Raw genomic sequence first — 19,487 nt, forward strand, 5'->3', positions numbered from 1 at the left:
CTCTCAATGGTTTCAGCACTACCAAATATTTCCTCTCCAGGTTCTCTAGGGGCTTTAAGTAGGGCTTTAGCATATGTCTTAATTATGTTTATATCAGTCTCATAACCCATTTCTGTCACCCAAATAGTTCTAGGAACCCCTGCCTCCATCCAGATTTCATCTTTCTTTATAACAAAATTTATTTCCTTTTGATATTTGTCAACTATTCTTTGAGATAACCTTTCCCTTGTTTTCATTCTAGACTTAAATGCTTGGAAGTATTTAATTATATTGTTTTCCCTATCATCTACCATGCCGGTAAAGATATCCAAAAGTTGTTTACCTACCGGTATGTCAAAACCAAATTCTTTCCTACCTATACCGGGAACTTCCTTAGTAATGTATAGCATTAGGCACACAAGTAGATTACCAAATCTGAAAGCACCTTTCTTATCACCTTTAATTTTCTTTAGGTTATCAATCAATTCATCCTTTAGCCATTCACATATGTCAACCTTATTGTTACTGTTCACCATGTCATAAGCACTCTTGATACATAAACTAGAAACAAAGTTTAATATGTTAGCATGTGTAGTTTTGTATCCTAGTATCATGCTAATGAATCTAACATTTATATCTTTCACATCATTGAATCTCAAGGATCTGCTGTCATGGGTTGTACCAGTTAGTGTCATCACTGTGTTGTTTGGAACTTTCTTAGATTTGTCAAGCCTGCTACTGATGGAAGGTAAGCCAGTCACTGCCCTAACTGCTTCTTTTGTGATCTTGTGGATGGAGTCAAGCCAAAATAATTCTCCATGAACTCTACTGAGTACAATCCTCACAACTTCCTTTGGAAAATCTGGAATATCAAGTATTTCCACAAAACCTAGGGTTTCTATGATCTTATGTTTAGGTTTCACAATACCATTATCATCACAAATTACAGTCTTATACATGTTCATAATTTCATCAACACCTAGTTCCTCAATATGACAATGTATGTATATCCTAGGGTCTTCTGCATATGCAACTCCTTTAGGGGTTTGAGAGAATGCACCTTGGGTATCATCCTGCTTTGCTACTTCAGGTATGATTTTAAATATGGGCCTAGGGCATTTAACCACTTCAACAATAGTAGGGTTTGCAATGAATTCAATTGCAAAGGAGGAAGCCATTGATAAATACCTTAATCTGCCTTTAGGTTTGAATGCTCGAAAGATTTTGCTTCACTTCTCGCTGTGGATGCCTTCGCTCGGGTTTTTTGCGCTCTTAGGAAATTTGAATGCTCGGTGAGTGAAAAAGAGTGAAAAATACTTGCTTTATAGTGTCATTTCCTTCAACTACCACAATAAATGCCTGCTGATTAAGTGAAACTTAACTCATCTGCCGGTAAAGAAGCATTTCATCTTCTTACCATCAACCGAGGGTAAACTAGCATGATTTTCAATTAGTTGCCATACCCCAAAAGGTTTCTTTTCAGTTAGATGAAGAATCTCCTACCGGTGGAGTGATACTCTGTTCTACCGGTGAAGGAATAGTCTCATCAACATTCTGATCTCTCTTTCTAATCCATTGTTTTGAAAATTCTTGCTTTACCTCTTCAACCTTCTCTTTACCTTTCAAGCTAGGTCCTTTATTATTTGGTTGTGATGCCTTCTACAAAATTTTGCAATATGTCCAATCTTGTTACAAGCATAACAAGTCACATTATTTTTCTGAATAGCTTTTCCATATCCTATGCCAGTATGTGTTCTGCATTGATTAGATAAGTGTCCAAATCTTCCACAAACATAACATCTTACATTCATTTTGCAGTTTTCTGAATTATGACCAATTTTGTTGCATTTAGAACATTGACCAGTGGGTGCATTAGTGTTCTGATAGTTTCTAGATCTACATTGATTTTCTCTATGACCATACTTATTACAGTTAAAGCATTTCCCATTAAATTTGTAGGCATTGGGTTGTCTTACCGGTTTACTATGATCATGATTGTTTGCAGTGCCAGAGCTTTCACCAACTTCAAAGCCAAGACCATTAATGTCTACATTAGGTTTCTGATTTTTCAGCATGTCATCAAGTTCTTCTGAACTTTTCTTGAATTTCTCTTTGTATTGATTTGCAGTATCCAACTCATTTTCCAAGAAATCCTTCTGCCTCACGAGTTTAGTTTTATCATGTTTCAAGTGAATCAGATCTGTCTTCAACATATCATTTTCATGATCGAGTCTTAGATTTTATGTTCCAGCATCATTGATTCTCCTAGTCAAGTTATCTTCATTCTTCTTTCTGTCTTCAATGTCTTTACAAAATCTCATAGTCATATCTTGCATCTCATTCCTCAAGGTCATATTCTCTTGCTTCATCTTGCTTACAAGATCATTAAGAGTTTCCTTTTCATCATCATCATTCTGTATCTTCTCATGAAGTTGTCTTCTTTTGTTTCTAGCAATAGTAAGATTTCCTTGAAGTCCTTGAATGATTTCCTATGCAGCCTTCAGATCATTTTTAAGTTTGATATTCTTCAACTTTTCTGCATCATAATCTACAAGCGTTGTTTCCAATTGCTTTCTCAAGTTTTCCATCTGTACCGGTGTTAGAATCTCCCTCAAGCTGTTAGGATTTTGAAAAAGGAGGACCAGGCTCTGATACCAATTGTTAGGATTCCCAAAGATACTGAGATAGGGGGGGGTGAATCAATATCTTGCCGGTTAACAGATTTTCTGACCTTATTAAATAAATTGCATTCCAAAACAGTGTGCTGGTAATCAAGAATTAATGTAGTAAACATGAACAATAAGAACAACATAGAAAGCACACCATAACACAAGATTTTTAACGAGGAAACCTGGTGTGGGAAAAACCTCGGTGGGATTTGTGACCCATAATATTCACTCACTGGCCAATGAATGGATATTACTTACAATAGGGGCCTGCACATGCAGGAAGGCCAACTGCCTAAAGCTCACTACTTAATTACAAAAAGGAAGTCTCACTGACTTACAAAATGGATTATGCAAATCCAATATAATGTACTGCTTTAGTTCAGCATCTGCTATGCTAGGTTAATTACCGGTTTAAGCTCATACAATAACCATAAACCTTACTCTAGAATCTACCTTAATATTCGCATATTACTTCTACAATAATCTAACCATGTCCGCATCTTAAATGATCTACACGATCTCATACTTATATATGAGTCTTGTTACAATACACCTTGTCGGCTTACAAAAAGATATTACAATTAAATACAAAATCCTGTCGGCTGGGGTGCCGGTAATCATCTTTGCCGTTGCCGGTAAACTATCTGTTGGTGTAGAGTCTGCCGGTGCCATAGGATTGCAAGGTTGCCATCAATGACAATACCTTCAATCACCTAAAATTTCTCATTGGAGTGTGCAATGCCAACAAAATCCTCCTCTACAAGCCCTATTAATTTTATTATGAATTTGTAATATAAAGTCGTTAGTCATTCAACATAAGTGGAGTTTTCTAATGTCTTCTGTTATCAACTTATAGTTATAGGTTTAAGCCTAAAACCAAAGAAAATATGGTGGGAACTCCACATTAAAAAGTGCATCTAAAACCATATATTTATTAAAGCTTCAATACAATACATTATTTGGTCTACTTTTGCCAAAAAAATTTGGCACCCAAGAGTTGCCTCTAATTTTACCTCATCTTTTTGCACTCACTCCATAAAGTGCTCCTTATGACATAATCATTCTTCAAAATATTGGCAATCTTATGACTTCTTTTGATGGTGCAAGGTCTCATCATCTTCCAATCTATATCCCTCTCTATTTGCACCAAAATTGGTATGTTGTGTTGGTGTTCCCATTTGTTACCCATATATTCCTAAGACTTAGCCTATCTTCTATCAACAAGTATTTGGATGAGTGGCCAACGAACAAGAATTAATCACAAAGTGATTAATTTCTTCTTCTCTTTAGGCTCTACTAGACCTAGGCAGGTATACTGTTGCAATATTTAATGACTAAATGCAAAATAGGAATAAATATTGCATCAAAGAAGATAATTCTCATAGGATTCAACAAGAAAATACATAATTAACCATTTAATTCGATCCATTCATGGTTATTTCTCCATATTGTGCACATGAGAATGAGAATCCTACTCCAAATCTACTCCTATAATAGAAAATTAAATGCTTTTGATTTAATGAATTGTTTTTTAACATATTTGAGCTTACCAAGATCATTGGTGCCTAAATCCTAGGGTGGTGAAGTCAATTAACAAATAACTTTGCATCCATGAATTAGATTTGAAGTCTAATCACAAATTCCCCAATATTTGTGCCTTACACAAACATTTAATAATCATAAATTCAAGATTCTACTTAATGATCACTAAATGCATTCTCAAAATTCAAAGTAACATGCCTACATAATTTAATCCTTTCCTTGAAAGGAGCCCACAAAACATGATACACATTTGTAGTTAAAATTGCAAAGACAAATTAATTTATATCCTTGATATATTGATTCATTTCAATTTGTGAATATAATTAGAAGACATACTTGAAGTAATTTTCATTGATATGCTTAGAAAATGGTTGACATTATTCATGAATACCAACTTTCTACAATTGTTCCCATTACTCTAAAATTAGACACATCCTATCACTTACCCATCCAAAACATCGACTTATAACCCTTTATTAATGATCTCGATTTCCCTTTTATAAGATCAAGGGAGCAATAAGCTTTAGATCAATTAGTATTTTCAAAATTGTAAGATAAAGATTCTAAAACTAAAATATGCCAAAAGCATCTTTACAATAATGTAAGACAAAATTCATTTTCCATTATTGGAGGGAAACTTTCCAAAAGACACAGATTGGCCCTTAGTGTTGACTCAACTCCTTTTAACCACATAATTGATGTGGAATCCTTAAAATAAAAACTATTGGAACAAAGAACAAATAAAAGAGAAATTGACAAGTGGCAACTTAGATATTAGACCATTGAGGATTGGTGATCGATGAATCCTACATGTCAAAATATTCAGTTTCACTTTTTGAGAGTAAGGTACCTGTGATTTATTAATCTGGCAAGGACCTTATGTAGATAATTGAAATATATTTGAACACATATAGTCTTTCCCTCCTTCCATTGGATGACCACTTTATTCATCCTTGATGGTACAATATTATTGATGCCATTTTACAATCGAAAAATTTGATGGCCACTTGAAACCCTGTATTTGTTGCACTCTGGATGGAGTTTCTTTGCATTTGTTGTTTATGGTTTGTGTCTTCAATTTGAGCTTGAAAATGTTTAACTATGGGGCTAGGGGTCCTCATCCTGAAGGTGTTAGATGCAAACATTGATAATAGATTTGGGATCAAGATGTCACTTTTAGAATTTTTTCCTAAAATTTCATCAAAAAAGTGTCGAACACTATTTAGCGATTGTCATTATCTAGGGTTTTCTACTTCTTCAAAATCCGCTTCTCTTTGTCTCAGTCTTCACTTTCTAGATCTATATTTATTCTTTTTTGAATCTATAGATTGCACACATAAGAGAGGAAAAACGGTGTTGAGTTGATAGGTATTTTCCTAGGTCAAACCCTGGGTTTGGAATTAATCCTCTAATCAATAAATAGAAAATAGAGCTTACCCTTACATGATAGAGGCTAGATCTATAAATAAAATGTTGAATTGGAATGTTATACCTTCCTTTATGAATCTCCTTTTCCTTGAAGTCTTAATAAAAATATTGTTGTTGTTATGAATGTCTACTTCACATAAATTTGATCATGGATACCATCTTGAATACTTGACCTCTCCTTCACTGCTTTAATGATGCTTGCTTGCTTGCTCACTTGAATTTGAATTGGTGTAGAGTGAATTCCTTGATGAGAGACAATGAGAGATGTTTCAAACAAGGGGATAAAACTTCCTTTTATACCTATCCTCATAGAATGTATTGAAAATTACAAAGAAGGCCAACATTAGAAATTATTTCCTGCTCAACTTTTTCCAATTGTTGAAGGATTCAAAATTCGGCCCTTTGGGTTTGGACTTTGGCACTAGGCACCCTAGTCTAGTCCATATGGACTGAGACAAGATCAAGAAGGAAGGGGAGAAGATATATATGATATGTTTGGCACTGGTGTAAGCAAAATTTGAAATAATCAAGGCATAGAAGATAGAAACACTAAAGTGAGGCCCAAATGACACTAGTAGAATTTGGCAAATAAATGACTATGTGACTAAAACTTTTAGTCATGACAACTAAGATTGACTAAATTCTTCTAATTTTTTTCAACACAGCTATAAATGACTAAATAAATGAGTAATGGGTAAAAAACTTCCAGCCACAATTCTAATGGGTTGTGCAATGAATCTCATCCATTAGCTTGTTTTAATCTCTGTCGTTGGATCTCAGGGCCTTAATGGAAAACAATAACTTCTATTATGATGGAACAAAAATAATTTATAAATCTATTCTCTCATTTGGACATTTGGACATTTGCTCAATCTTTGTAACCCTAGCCTCCTCCATGGAAGCCATTGTTGCAGGTTTCTCAAGCTCTTTAACTCTAACATTCTCCATGGAAGCCATTGTTGCAGGTTTCTCAAGGGTGTTTTGACTTCATCAAATAAGCTATGGAGATCTAAGAATTCACCCAATGAGTTCTTGTATTTTCTTTCTAAGATTGTTATGTCGATATTTTCTTTTCTTTCCCTTTTGTTTTCCCAAAGACATCCCTTGATCTAATGCATCTTTTCCTTGTTTTATTTTGCAGATATCTTAGGTGTGGACTAGAAAAGAGTGGCGGCCATGAAATTCTACTAGGTTTCAACACCCATTTCATGTTCTAAGAAGGGTTTCATTTCTTTTGAATCAATTTTATATGTTTTTTTAATTAATTTATGATATTTATTAGTTTTTTGTTTTTTTTGAGAGGGAGGGGTTTGGAATTCCCCCCCTAATTTAAATCCTATTATGAGGACTTGTGGTGCCATGGAGGTCGTAGCCCCCACGACCATGGGTGCTATGACCCCATGGAGGTCACATCCCCCACGACTGTGGGTGTTGCGGCCTCTTGGGGTCGTAGGCCACAGGGTCCAAATTTTTTTTAACTCTAAATTTAACCAATTGTTTTTAACTCTAAATTTAATGATAGTGGGCATTTAAGTAATAATATCGCAATACCCAAAATTAAATATGCATTTAACCAACATTTCATATCTAGATGACATCTAAGCTTATGAATAACAGTCACTGTCCTCTAACCGTTTTGATGGAAATGACTTAATTTATTACCATTGGACAGAGATTAGTGAGTAAAAATGACTAAATATACTACCAATTGATGACAATTAATGATTACAATGATTAAATAAATGATTACCATGACTAAATAAATGACTAAATATCAACAATCAATGACAAAATATACTACCAAATTGATCAATCAAAACAACCAATACATGACTAAATGGTTTAGTCATAAAATTGGTCATGTTATAAATGACTAGTAATAAACTACTAATGGTCACGTGACCAAGATTAGTCATTTATATGCAATTTTTAGTTATTTTTTTAGTCATTTATTATTGTTTTTCTACTAGTGTGAGCATAAAATTATATGAGGATACAATTTAAGACACTAGAATACCATCCTTATTTATTTGAAATAATATAATAAACAAATTATCTAAAAGAGGGGAAAAATGTTGATGCCTAAAAACGACACATAATTTCCTCTAACAAGCTCATCATTCCTCATCAAAAGTAATTAATTCTTTTTAATTAGTTAAGCTAATATTAAATTCTTTCATCGAAAGTTTAATTAAATGTTTGTTTAATTATTTAGTTAACTCATCAAATTCCCTCTTACATGATTAAATAATTTTTAAGCTATTTAATTAAATCGTCCCAATTCTTCTAATCCTTAATAATTAAATAATTTTAATTAGCTAATTAGTTAACATTTCTAGCATAATTAAATAATTAAATAAATTGATATTATTCATTTAATTACTTTTTAATTTTTTTAAATAAATTAATTTAATAATTTATTTGTTTTCTTCTAACCATGCAAATGAATTAAATAAATTTAATTTAATTTTTTAAACAATTATTTCTAAATCCATGTAGATTTATCAAATCAGTTCGCTTAGAGCCACTTCCAATCACACTCATCAATCAAATCTACTTCAATCACCCATTCAATTGGTTAACTCACCATTTAAGCTCTTCATAAAGACACATCCCATATGCACATTCCTCATGTCCTCACAATCAACCTCATCCATCCTCATCCATGTATTCCTTTTATCATTCTCCACCATTAAGTGATGGCCTGTGAAAACTATAATCTATCATCATCCAACCCATCCAACCCATCAAGGATACACACTTTTTGATTGAATTCATGCTCTCATCTAATCTATTTGTTATCACAAGGTTATTGTAGAAGGAAAAGAAATGTACATATCAAAATATTTAAGTATATTCCAAATCAATGGAGCAACACCAGGCTTTATGAAGGTAATGTTGTCTATTATTTTAGTTTATTTCATTTGTCTCATGTTGTTGTAAATGATCGTTGAATGCAAAATTAGGCACTTTCACAATATTTTCCTTATTTTACAATTTCATAGTTCATCACACACCCACAAATATTTATATAGAGGTGTGAAAAGAAGAACAAACATATATGTGTTTATGTATGTCATGTGAACGAATTTTATATAAGTTTGCAAATTTTTATTTGGTAGAGTAATCATTCACACCATCAATTGTAGAAAGGTTACTAATAATATCTTCAATTTTATGCTTGAGTGCAACAAAAATTAGACTGTGGTTTTTATATTAGATTACAAAACACATTGGAATTAATATATTAGGTAATCATATAGAAGGGTCAAATAAATAATGGGAGGAAAGTTGATCAAGTTATTAGTAAGCTACATTTGAAAAACATTTCCCAATGGTTCACTAATCTTTTTAAATTTTATAGCTCCTTTATTTTTTAGAGATATGGTACTAGGTTTATATTATTTCTTTCCATCTTTTTGAGAGGTATTATTAAAGGGTATGAAGATGTAGATTAGGTATCAAAGGGCCCATAGTTCAAATAATCAATTGAGGTTAATTTTTTATAAATGTTTTAAAAAAACCAATAATGAAGAAGAATTATTCAAGTAAATGATATCTTTGTTAAGACAAAGGGGTCCAACATGAAAAATAGATTGTAGTTCATTGTACTCTAATTGATGCTTCATTTTACCACATGAATATTGGAAGTGAATGGCCTATTCACTAATAGGCTCATTATGTTTTTTGTACATTTGAACAAATTAGTCATTTATTTTTAAGCCCATAGCCGCACACTAATGCTGCAAGAGATCTATGGCTAACTTGAATAAAAAGAATAGATAGAACTAGGAGCTAAAGAATAGACCCTTTGAATGGTCTAGTCCCTTAAGGTTCATGGAAACAAGTTAGATAAAACTTTATATTTGTATATAAAATATAGGCATGTGAAACACTGAAAGCTTGTATCTCCTTTTCCATGATATAATTCAAATCTAACTTCAGCAAATCCTTTGAATAATGATATCTAATAACTTTAAAGGAAATATTTGTGGGTTATGGATATTTATAAATAATAGACTCATGGTAAGTATTCATATCATCCAATTTATTCTTAAATTGATCAAATTCATTTAAAAGTGTATATCCAAGGAATAGGTAGGAATAATTGTGGTATGAAGAGTATGGGAAATAATGGATGAGTTTATAAGAAGTAATTGCATGGTAGTGAAAGGAGTAGCCACACTCTAACACAAGGAATTCATAGGATGTGGAGTGGCTTAAGAGTAGAGAGAGGATTTTTAGTAGGTCCATGGGTATGAGTAGATGTCCAAATATCAAAGGTAGGTAGAACATGTGTGTGGAGGAGGGGTGGGGGAGGGAGTAGTAGTGACACAATAGGTAGGAGTGGAAGAAGAAGAAAGGTTCAAATAAAGAGTGACAACACATTTCCTTTTTGACTTTGATTTCAAAATATGTACCCAGAGTTTGCATATCTAATCTATAAATTTATGTTTATGTTGATTACTCTCAATTTTGCATCTTTAGCCCTAGTTCTTGCATTTAGTCATTCCATCTTATCCAATTAAAATAATTCAACAAAAAGGAAGCAAACCAATCATCATGCCTGAATCTGCCATATATTTGAAGCTAAGCCTACTGGTTGTTTCCCGAATGTATGTTGTTGTGAATAAAACCAAAATGAAGCAAACCAATCATCGTGTTCGATTCTACTACAGATTTGAAGTTTAGTATACTGGTTGTTTCCCGAATGTATGCTGTGAATATGTTTTATTCCTAGTTTGCATGCTTATACTAGTGAACCCGATTACCTCACCATTGCATTTTGGTGAACCTGACCTGTGCATTTCATATTTTTTGATTTGTATGTTTAGACCTAAGTTTTATTGCATATCATTTTCAGATTTAAAGACATTAATTGTTAAAATATCATTTCTATAGTATATCTTTCTTAATTAAGTGGTTAATTGAACATTCTATTGGGAAATTACATTGTTTAATCACTCTTTTTGCTATAATTTTTCCATCATAAATTGTTTAAGAGTCATTGTGAATACAAATCCATTTCATTAGCTTTGTCCTCTTTGTGTATGAGTTTCATTACCCTTTTTCTTGAATCCAATATCTCGATGAAAAGATGTTATAGACTTATGGCTGCCCAACTTTTAAATACTAAGGGTATTTGAGCTTGAGTTGACTAACCTATTCTATAGGAGCTTGGGTGAGTCATCTTTACCTATATGACATGCCTAAATTTTTTGAGAATCCTTCATTTCATGCTTCTCATGATGATGATGACTCTTCAAATCAAGTCACTATTGAACAATTGAGGAAGCTTGATAAGAAATTGGAAAGTTTTGAACAATCTACAAGTCAAGAACACTTGGGTGGAGAGGTAGTCCCATTGATTGAGGGTTTACAGATATTGATTCAAAATGATTAATAAGGTGTGAATGTGTTGTGTAAAATTTCTCATATTATGGATGACAATGTTATGACAATGAAAAGTTGTGCCGAAGTGCTTGGTTATTCAAATTTTCAAATCACATTGAGCCTTCTATTCCTACATCTTTGCCTAATGTGCCTACATATACATCTTCTATCATTGCTACCTCTCCACAAAATTTTAATGCTACACATGTTAGTCATGGTGGGAATCCTATCAATCAATACTCCTAGATACCTCCTTCAACCAATCTTCCATTTGTTTCTCACCCATCTCCTTTACCTACATATAATATTGTTCCACCTAAAATCATAATACTGCACCTTCCAATCCTCCATCACAATCCAACATTTCTCACTTTAATTCATCTACAGAAGCCACTATAAACCATTTGATCCAAAATGTTTCACCTTTGCAACAACAATTGGCTTCCATAACCCTATCCAAATCCACTATTCCTACATGTTCCAGAAATATCCCACTTTCCCACGAGATCCTACGTACTCCTCTCCCACAACACATTAAGGTTTTCTATTTCGAGTATAGTGGACAAGGTGTCCCCCAAATTCATGTGAAAATATTTCCAACTTTGTGTAGTGATTTTTTATATGACCCCAAACTTATGGAAAAATATTCATTTGTACCTTAAGAGAAAAAGATTTGCAATGGTTTATATTGTTGCCTACTTATTAAATTGAGTCTTTTCAACAATTTACTAATGCATTGGTGCAACATTTTCATAAAAATATTGGCCCACCAATTACTTTGACTAATTTTATGCATTGTAAACAAGGAGTTAAGAAAAAAGTTACTAATTTCATTGATAGATATACAAAATTTCATTCATAAATTGCTTATCCTATGCCTAATAGTGATGTTCAAAGAATTTTCATTAATAATTTACCAAAATAAATTAGAGATAAGCTTGTTGATCCCACATCAGGACTGAGAGGGGGGGTGAATCAGTCCAAACAAACAATTACAACAACATTAATTAATGAACAACACATATCCAACACATGAACACCAAGATTTATACGTGGAAAACCCAAACAGGGAAAAACCATGGTGAGAGTTAACCCACAAGAATATATCCACTATATATGAAATGATTACAAAGATAAAGCTAACTACTCCAAACTTGTACACCAAGTCTAACTGCTCATGGGACAAGATACAAAAGAGGACTTACAAAACCTGAAGCTAACTGCACTTAGGGAAAGATACAAAAAATGATCTAAAAAGAGAGATCTTTTGATCATGAAATTGCCCTTTAACTTTGCATCAAGGTACCAACATCAACACACACAACTTTGATCTCAACTATCAACACTCTATCTCAACTCTCTGTCACAATCACAACACAACTTGCATATCATTCAAACACAACTCTTTTTCGCTGCTCACACTTATTTTGATCTTTGTAGTTCACCACATCATCTACACTCTTCCTCATTCCTATTGCTCCAACTCAAACATACAAGTTCCTTATATACAAGATAGATCATCAAAGCTTAAAACAAGTTGGCTTGAACCAAAGTATACTTTTTGAACCAAAAACACACATGCTGATCCACTTCAGGAGAAAGAGAGGACCAAAACACAACTTCCAAAGATTAATTCACCGATCTACAATCACCAAAAACTAACCAACAACATATCCATAGGCTACACAACCATATAAGCAATTACCGATCAAAACATATTCTCTAAAGAAAATAACTCAAATCTGGATCTCCTTATGCTACAGTGAGACCCATAAAACATAAAAAAATGCTTCCACAAATCATATCCGAACCTAAGGATAGGTCAAACATAGAATCTCACAACGAGCAACGAATAATACCACAATACTTGGAGAACACAAAGATGTTTTTGGACCTCAAAACCAACATATCCACGATACCAAAATTATATCCAATGAAGATAGCAATAATATTCAACACCAACAAGAAATTCTAAACCCAAGCACTTCCAAAACAATCAACACAACAACTGCACCAACATCGCAACAAGATAGTTGAGCTACACCACAGACATTTGAGACCAAATTGGAACAACAAGTTTGATATCAATGACAACCAAAACAACTCATTAACTCATATTTCTAGCAATCTCCCCTTTTGTCATTGATGGAAACATTTGATAAAACCTGCACTTCAGCCAAAACTCAAAGAAGTCAATATCTCTCAAACTTTGCCAGAACTGACACAATCTCTCCCAAAACATATTGCTCAAAATATACTGCTCAAACACATATTACTCAATCTCTCTCAATCTCTCACAATATCTCCCAATCTCTCCCCCTTTGCCATCGAGGACAAAGGTCACAACATTGCACACCATTGCACACCACTTCACACCACTACTCACCATTGCTTGCCACTGCTCCACCTGAGAGCAACCACAACATCGATTCAGGAAAAGAAATAGGCATGAAAGCTCCCCACTAACTCATTTGACTGCAAAATCTGATGAATTTTTTTGATGAAAGATGCATAATTAGATGTATCGTTGGACACCTGTGATATTTAATGTGAACTTTTTAATTTTTTTAAAAATTTATGCCTGATGTTCGTTGGAATTTCGACGATCCATATTTTTATCGAAATATCGACAAATATTTTTTTAATAAATAAAAGTGAGCTTGACGATTATTTTAATTCCCATTTAAAAAACTTCCAGCCACTAATGGGTTGTACAAAGAATCCCATCCATTAGATTGTTTTAATCTCCATGGTTGGATCTTAGGACTTCAATGGAAACCCTAACATCTATTATGATGGAAAGAAAGAAATTTCTAACCCTATTCTCTCATTTGGACATTTTCTCAAGCTCTCTAACCCTAGCCTCCTCCATGTAAGCCATTGTTGCAAGTTTCTCAAGTGTGGCCTACTTCAAAGAAGCCATGAAGATCTAGAAGATTCTCCCAATGCGTTCTTGCTTGCTTATTCCTTTTGATCAAGATTTTCATTTTTTTCCTCTCTTGCTTCATGATAACCCTAGATCTAACTGTATTTTATTTTTATTTTTTTCATAGATTTGGATGAGAGGAGAGGAGGAATAATGACCATTTGCATTCTCAAGGGTTCCAAACCCCGTCTTTTGTTTTCCTAGAGAGATCTAATACATTTTTCCTTGTTTTATTTTGTAGATATCACAGATGTGGATTGAAAAATAGTGGTGGCCATGAAAATTTTACAAGGTTTCAAACCCCATTTTATGTGTTTTCAAAAAATTGAAAAAATTATATATATGTTTTTTTTATTTAAAATATTTATAAGTTTAGTGGATTTTTTTGGGGAGATAAGGGTTTGGAATTCCCCCTCCTCCATTTTGGCCTTACTGTGAGGTGTTGCGGCCCCATGGAGGTTGTAGTCCCCATGGTTGTGGGTGTTGCAGCCCCCATGGAGCACGCAGCCCCCACAGTTGTGGTTGATGTGGCCCATGGAGGGTGCAACCCCCACTACTGTGGGTGTTGCGGCCCATGGAGCATGCAAGGGCCACAGTCGTGGTTGTTGTGCCCATGGAGGACGCAACCCCCACTATTGTGGGTGTTGAGGCCCATGGAGCATGTAGCCCCCACTATTGTGGGTGCTGCGACCCCATGTAGGTCACAACCCCCATGACAGTGGGTGTTGCGACCCCTTGGGGTTGCAGGCCCACGACCTCCCAGTTTTTTATTTTTTTATGTATATTATTATACATATTATAATATTTATACACACAATAACAAGATCAAAATGATTATTTTTTATTTGCAAGTAAAAAAAAAACAAGTCATTTTGATCTTGTTATTGTGTATGTATATACATATAATTTATCTATGAGTTTAAAAATATAAACATCCATATGGATATAATTACTTTATATTCAACCAATTTGTTTTTCGTCAAAAATTAATAATAGTGGGTATTTAAGTAACAATATCACCGTACCCATTTAATTAAATATGAATTTAACCAACATTTCATATCTAGATGACATCAAAACTTATGAATGACATTCACTTAACTGTTTTGATACAAATGACTAAATATACTACCAATGGATGGAAATCAGTGAATAAAAATGACTAAATATACTACCAATTGACGACAATAAATGATTACAATGACTAAATATATGACTACCATGATCAAATAAATGACCAATTAACAACAATCAATGACTAAATTAATGACTAAATATCAATCAAAACAGCCAATAAATGACCAAAATGGTTTGTCGCTTTTTCGACGAATTTTTTGTGAAAAAATTTATAAGGCTGTTTCATCGGTAATCCGACAAAATTTTGTCGATATTTCAACAAACATTTGTCAAAAATGGGTGCCAAATCCAGTAGTGTATGCATCCCCATAATGCACCTCACTGGAAGGAGGGGCAATGATCCCAAGCTCCTCTCAAAGAAACTCAAACGAATCGTTTGCCAATGCTTTAGTGAAAAAATCTGCAACTTGTTCCTTTGTAGAAATATATTCCAACCAAACTTCCTTCTCAACCACTTTATCCCTTAAATAATGACATCTGATTGAAATATGATTTGTTCTTGAATGCATAACAAGATTCTTTGAAATGTTTATTACACTTGTATTGTCACACAAAATAGGAATTGCTTCATTATATGTTACCTTGCTATCCTTAAAATTCTGTCTCATCCACATCACTTGAGTACAAAAAAATGTCGTTACAATATACTCTTCTTCAGTAGTAGATGTGGATCAGGAAATTGAAAATCATCAAAACAATAGCAATTAGGACAACCACAAAACCTAAAGCTGCTATGAAAGCAATCCTAAATCCAATCAATGAAGACATAAAGACAAGATATTCAAATCAAATGAAATCGAAGCAAACTGACGCAGATATCACCTTCATGTGGCTCCATTGTTCTTCTTTCACCTTCAAATTTGATGTGGATCTCACCTACAAGTGCAAAATGCAAGTGGAAAACAAGTTGTTGAGAGATGAAATTCACAGCATAAGGTTACTCGAAATGTGATTGATTCCTCTTTCATTGAAGAAAATCATCCAATTTATAGACAAATTGGAGAGAGGACAAGATTAGTATGAAGAGATTTGAAAGGAAATTCAAATCAAGAATGGCAAAATTATGACAAATGTGTGACATTTTCTATGCAAGGTGTATGACAAATTATGACAAGATTGAAATGCCATTCCCATGACAAAAGGGAAGAGAGAAAATAGCCTCCATGATTGCAACAAATGGAAGCATAAACATAGGAGAAAATGAGGTAATGAAATTAGGGGAAATATTACAAAAATTAAAGAAAATAGGAGAAATAGAAATTAGGAATTAGGAGAAATTAGCAAATTAGAAAATTGAGGAAAAAGATGAAATAGAAATTAGGTGAATTAATTAATAGGTTTTCATCCATTAATTAATTCATGAAAGAGACCTAGGACTAAATAAATAGATTTATTTAACCCACAAAGAAGAAGAAAATGATTAAATGAACAAATCATAAAACCCTAGAAATAAGAGGACAAGGAATTAGGTCAAGACAACAAGAAATTAATGTAGGTTCGATCATGATTCTAATTGACAAAGGACCAATGTTGATAAATGATTGAGATTGGTTGACAAAAATCAATGACAAATTGACCAAGATTGACAAGGAGATCAAATTGATAGGCACCAATTGACGAGGAACAATGACTAATCGATCCATATTGACATGATTGAAAAGGACAAGGATCGATGACGAATCAATTGTAAAATGACAAGATTGACAAGGACAAGGATCGATGATGAATCGATCGCAAAATGACGAGATTGACAAGTTGATAATCGCAAATGATTACTAACAAGCTAAAGATGATTGAAAGATTGACAAGAGGACAAAACCCTAATTCTATCATCGATTAGGATTGACGATGTCCAAAATGATGATAAATGAGCACGCACCATGATGCGACAAGATAAGATCGACCAAAATCATGACTGAAGATTGCTATCGACAAGACCTAATTCGAAAGCGATAAAAATGAGGAATGCAGAAGAAGGCCTCGATGCTTGCAAATGATAAAGACCAAGTGTGCAACAAAGAAGAAATGTTAATGCGATGCAAGAACCCTAAAATAAGACAATGCGCAAATGTTAAAGTATGACTCCACAAGCGTTGACCATTTTTAGACGTCTACATTTTGCCCCTCTTTGAGACAATGCGATTCTAAGCGTTGTTTCAAAGAACAATAATGAAAATTCCCTAGACAATAACAATGACATATGCATTCCCCCTCGAGGAATTGGCCGAAAAAATCCAGAAAAGAGGCCAAGTGATTGATAAGAATGACAGAAGATGATAGGTTCGAACGGATCAAAAATCAAAGGCCGGATGCACAAAGGACAAGCAGTGGAAGGCACAAAAGACCATGACCATCATAAGATGGAGAGCATGCATGTCCATCTAGGTACTGACAAAGATCTATATAGGAGACAAGGAGAAGGAAAAGAGTTCATTTGTACTGGCCAAAGTGGAGGAGTTGTTGCTCGGGAAAAAGGACCCTTGCAGAGAGATGGCGAACATTCCAATGGCAGATCACCTTGGGGAACATGTACGCATCTATAGATGACGTGGGAGCAATGGTATGTAGCTCAAAAACTCATATGTTCAATTTCATGAATTTTGCTTGATAGCGGGACATTACGGGGCCCATAGGGGAGGGAAAAATGTAGATCTGCGCCTGTGTGGGTGCATTCTGTGCCTGTATAAGGTACATAGGCACAACTTGATGCTGCACAAGCTCAAGACAGTGTGGACAAGCACAAGATGAGTCAGTGGGGGAGGATGATTCAACCACACATAGCATATGCCAACTTCATATAGCTACAATGGAGACAGTGGGCTTGGAGATTAGATGTTGTAGATGTCGGGATGATAGAGGAGTATGAGCGATGGTTTGCACGACAATGACCAGTGCTATTGATGGATCCTGATATTCTGATACCTAGGAGACAGGAGGACTTCCCACCTATTAGAGAGGAGGAGGATGACGACAAGGGAGAGGAGGAGGGAGATGATGAGGAGGGAGATGATGAGGACAAGGTGGATGAGGATGAGGGGGATGAGGAGGCTAAGGAGGATGATGAGGGAGAGGAGAGTCCTAGGTGCACACAGAGAGATGAGCCAGATCTAGCAGATCATGAGTCATTGTAGGATATACCCATAGGGCAGGAGACAACTAGCATAGAGGAGATGCATATATGTAGGGCCACCATAGAGAGTCAACATGATTACATTGCGACATTAGAGAGACAAAATGCTATCTTGAGGACAGAGCAGGATCAATGGAGAGTAGAGCAGGAGTAGTGGTTAACTGAGAGGGATAGGTACATAGCAGAGATAGCTAGGCTGATAGTGGCTCGAGATACAACAATAGCCCAGGCACAACAAGCAGAGCAGAGAGTGACCGAGTATGTTGGGTCGATTAGGGATGCTAGTGCGCGTGAGATGGCACATATGTTATTAGAGGTAGGAGATGAGATGCACCATTTGAGGACTTTATATGAGAGTGCAGTTCCACCAGAGTAGAGAGCAACATCATATCGATCACAATCGAGGACAGAGAGCAGGCCATGCTCTTAGAGGTCAGTGAGCAGCATGGGGGTGAGTGGACCTATGAGACCACCACAGCCAGGACCAAGGACAGGAGGGGCTTCATCCTTGAGACATGGTAGGGATGAGGAGGACAGAGGGAGCACCCAGTGACAGAGACATGTGCTCCTTATGATGGAGACATATATAGTTTGACATTATGTACTCAGCCCGCGAGCCATACGTAGGATAGACAGTCCAATTTTGTACTCCGATATTTTTTTTTTGTTTTGATATGTGATATGATATGCAACTATATGATGGGATGCAATGTGTTATGGCTTATGTGTACTTTCCATGTATGGATGTCTTATGCACTATCTATGTACTATCTTTGGAACATGTATGAATGTTGTTTATGTTTTTGATGCATTTATAAGATGAAATGGATAAAATTCTTTGTATGGGCTTGATATAATGCAAATGTACGAACCAATGAATGCAGGATGCAACTTATTTTTTTAAAATTCTTTTTGGAGATCGGAGAACTAGACCGAACGGACTGCCAAGACCGATGGAAGAAATGTTAGTAAGAAGAAATTAGACAGAGGACAGTTAGAGATGAAGGAAAACTTGCTTTCAAAAATGCACATAAGTAGGTGAGAACCTTTATTTATTGTAGCAAAGCGGATGCAAAGCATCATGGCATTGAAGGCCAGAGCTGGAAAGCAACCCCTTTTGCAAAAGACAGACACATCGCGCACAAGGAATGAGTGAAGCATCCTAGGGTGCATACATCAAGGGTCGAGGTATGTGCGGTGTTCACAAAGCGAACGTACTTATCACAGACACCCAATGATATAGTTGCCCCAGTTTATGACAAACATTCCACAAACAACAAAC

Source organism: Cryptomeria japonica, chromosome 2 (assembly GCF_030272615.1).
Source record: "Cryptomeria japonica chromosome 2, Sugi_1.0, whole genome shotgun sequence".
NCBI classification, from domain to species: Eukaryota; Viridiplantae; Streptophyta; class Pinopsida; order Cupressales; family Cupressaceae; genus Cryptomeria; species Cryptomeria japonica.